We start from the raw sequence: 3,879 nt of genomic DNA on the forward strand, positions 1-3,879 counted from the left end.
ATTCAACAATATTAAGGCCTTATCTTCATCCTTAATATCCTCATCTAAATTTAACAAGTCGGCAATCAACTTATTAAAAGCATCAAGGTGTCTAATCATTTTTGTACCTTCTTTGTATTGGAAGCGGTAGAGTTTTTTCTTCAAGTGTAGCCGGTTCTCTGCACTCTTCGTCATATACTTGTCTTCCAATTTTTGCCACAACACACTTGCCAATGTCTCCTGCATCACAAAATACTTCTGAGTTTTTGCAAGGCACAACCGAATTGAAGAGCAAGCCCACAAATTTAATTTCTCCCATTCCGGCTTCGACATAGCTTCCGGCTTCTCTCCCAAAGCGGCAAGTAGATCTTGTTGAGCCAACACATCTTTGACCTCACATTGCCACATCCCAAAGTTGTTTGTGCCATCAAACTTTTCAACTTCGAACTTTGCATTTTGCACCGTAGTTCTTGCAAATCCGGAGCTGCTTCCAAAAGGATTCTCATCATGCCCGTCTGACATTTTTGGCAATTAGACAGTACCCAAGAGCAACCAGTGCTCTGATACCAATTGTTGTGCAAGGATAACACCAAACCACGCGGAACCAAATCAAGCTAACCCACAGAAAATATATCAAATGAAATGCAAGAACAATATAGAAAATAACACCAAGATTTTAACGAGGTTCCTCCACATTCAGTGTAACTGGAGTACGTCCTCGGAGCAGTAGGAGCTCACCCAATAATCCACTATCAACCAAATGGGAGTTTACAAAGTGTTGGCAATCTCACAACCCAAAAGCCCAATACACCCAATAACTCACACACACCAAAGAAACAAAATAGAGAAAGAAATATATAGAATAATTTCTTCTCTATACATCTAGCTCAAAGCTATTACAACAACAACTACTTTGATGGATGATTACTAACCAAAGAGAGGAGCTTTTTTTTAAATGGGGGATGCAACACCCTCTTCTGCTCTCTGCCTCTGCAAATAAAAAAAAACTCTCTTTTCTGCTTGTTTTTGCCAAAACCGAATTCCTCTCTCTCTTTTCTTCACAACCGAACACTAAGCTCTCTTATATCTATTTCTTTTTTCAAAAGCAATGGTCTTTACCCTTATTTTCCTCCCCAAAACAAGGAATGTGTTTCCACCTTTGGATTGTTTAATCACCTAAAGTTTTCTTGGACATTTGTCCACTTGGCCACTTGGCCAATTATTCAACAACTATATGTCTCTTCCTCTTCCTTTTCAGTCTCACATTTTGTCTCTCCCCCTTTAAGAGCCAGTCTCTCTTTTCTTCTCTACCATTTCTTCTCTCTCTTTCCTTCTTCGCCCTCTCGTTTCTTCTCTACGAGTCTCACAAATCTTGCAGGTTTATGTTTTTACCTTGTAGACTTCCAGTAGTTTGGCTCAAATTTGTAAGAATTTGTCGGTGGAAACGTACTGTTGGACGTTGAAGCAGGACTCGAAGGAAAAATATATCTCTACAATAGAATGCCAGAAGAGTATTTTGGTGTCTCAAGACCCTTAAACAAAAACCAAAAAATTGGGATAAAAGGGTATTTCGGTTTTGTGGACTCCGACACTCCAACACTCCAACTTGGGATAAAAGGGGTAGAAACCAACGTCCAAGTCGCCGATTCTTCTTTTTTCAATTTTTTGCTTTGAGATTTGCGGTAATTCCTCTCCCTCTCTCCCTCCCTCCAGGTGCTCAAATGAAATTAATCTGGGTATAAGCTTCCGTTTTGCTTTGAGGTACACAGTGTTTGCTTTTGTTTGTTTTGCTTGCTTCTGTTTTCTCCACTGATAAAATTATTTGTATTTTTAGGATGCCAAGTTTGGTAGCAAGAAAGCGCCGGAGTCGCAGCAAAACGGGCAGTCCACTGATGGTGCGGTGAGTAATCGGAGTAGTTCACATGAAGAGAACAGGTAGTGGATTTGATCTTATCATGTGGTGCATTGCATGGACTTTGTAGAGTTGGACTCATTTGTTCTTCGATTTTGTCTGTTTTTCAGGCAAAAAACTCGGCAACTCCTTCAAATGGAGTCTTATCTGCATGACGTGTTAAATTTCATTGAGGATGTTTTTCAGGCAAAATATGGTTTTTCGTTAAAGTGAACAGTACATCGGATTTTTCGTTAAAACTCTCTTTAATTTACTCTCTCGGTAAAGAAGAATATATAGCTCTTCTCTGCACTGATATTAATATGCAAGTTACTGTTATTGCATATATTGTTTCCTCTTGTTATCTTTTCTTTTGTCAAAAAAATTATTATGTTTTTTTTTTTTTTTTTTTGGTTTATGTAGGAATACGAAGAAAATTTAAAGTGGATTTCAACAAATCAAGAATGGACACAAATGATAGGAGCAATAATTTAATTTTACATAATCAATAGCATGTGTGACCTATATAAATTAATTTGATTTGCTTCTGTATCTCCCGTTAATGCTTGACTTCACGCATAAAGACATTCTTGATTTCTTGGTTTATTAATTTGATACTTTTCATAATGTAGGTTACAAATTAAAAAGAATTATAAGAATGTCTTTATGAGTCACCAAATGCAAAAAAGAAAAAAGAACTTCGTAAGCCGTGAGTAGCGTGTCGTGATGTAAAAAGATATTTTGCAAATGCATGAGTTCATGCAAAAAGGTTAGAATATATAAAGCTTGTTATATTTTGCAAATGCATGAGTTCGTGCAAAAAGGTTAGAATATATAAAGCTTGTTATATTAACATCCTGCATATTATTGAGTACACGGTACATCACACCATTGCTTTTACAATTAAAATTTATCATAATATAGCCACACACTTTCCCTTAATGTCCTCACACCCCACCCAACCCCGCCTGGCCCTGCCTTTTTTCTCCTCCTTCCTTCTGCACTTCCGTTTTTCATCCCAATTTCAATTAATCAAAAAGGCAAATTATACGTTGTGTAAGGTAATGTGTTGCACCAATGATACAGAACAATGCTCTTTACATGCATCAGTGTTATAAATCTTCTACATTTGGCTTGGTTGTAGGGTATACAAGTTATCTAATATTAAATTTTAATATAGAATGCTAATAAAAAAGCTTATATATAATTCGGTTTACAATGAATAACCGGTCAAACTAAACCGAAACCTCACTGCTCGGTTTCATTAATAGATTTAAGTAAAATTGAACTAAACTTAACTGAACTGGTGTTCTTCAATTTTGGATTAAAAAATGGACCAGACTGAATTAGACCGTGCCCACCTCTAGTTGTTCGAATTCAAAATTCAAGTTCAAGCAAATGATGGGTTGGATTATTGTTCTAAATTTTCTTTCTTTATTGACTGAAATTTTTTTTTGTTAATTTTTGGGGATTGGTTACTTTCATCATCGGGCACTAGTGCCAGAGCAAACCCACAACCTCGAGTTGGAAGGACTTCCGCTGGCATCTAACTGTCAGCTACCCCTACTATGGATTTACGTAGGAATTAACATAAGTTTAACTCGTTAAATCTCTTACTTTTTTAGTTTTAAGGGAATTTTTTTTGAAAATGTCATATGAACTTGTAGCCATTTTTTAATTTGTCATATAAACTAAAAGTTTAAGCAATTTGTCATACCAACTTTCCAAAATCATCAATTTGTCATCTCACCCTAACTCTGTTAAGTTTTCCATCCAAAATAAATCATATGCCTTGCACATGACTTGTATTCAAAGTTATTTCTACCATTTTAACATCTCACTTCCTTCTATTATGTTGCGTTCGATTAAAACAATTCTAAAGTGTTTAGTTTAGTATATCAGGAAATCAAATTTTATATGGACTCTGTAATATAAGAAACGAGTTGATTTTTGGTGCTAGAAATGGAAATGTAGATGCATATACTCGAACACAATGATCCGCATGAATA

General features: G+C 36.0%; 1 long non-coding RNA gene across 1 annotated transcript; it reads left to right on the top strand.

The window, feature by feature from the left end:
- Positions 1-1,272: 1,272 nt before the first annotated feature.
- LOC137744131 (uncharacterized) lies at positions 1,273-2,977 on the top strand. The gene is made up of 4 exons (XR_011069589.1): positions 1,273-1,599; positions 1,693-1,740; positions 1,814-1,914; positions 2,002-2,977. It is a non-coding gene; the product is annotated as an uncharacterized lncRNA (long non-coding RNA).
- The last annotated feature ends 902 nt before the right edge of the window (positions 2,978-3,879 follow it).

This window comes from Pyrus communis, chromosome 9, assembly GCF_963583255.1.
Source record: "Pyrus communis chromosome 9, drPyrComm1.1, whole genome shotgun sequence".
In the NCBI taxonomy this organism is placed as follows: Eukaryota; Viridiplantae; Streptophyta; class Magnoliopsida; order Rosales; family Rosaceae; genus Pyrus; species Pyrus communis.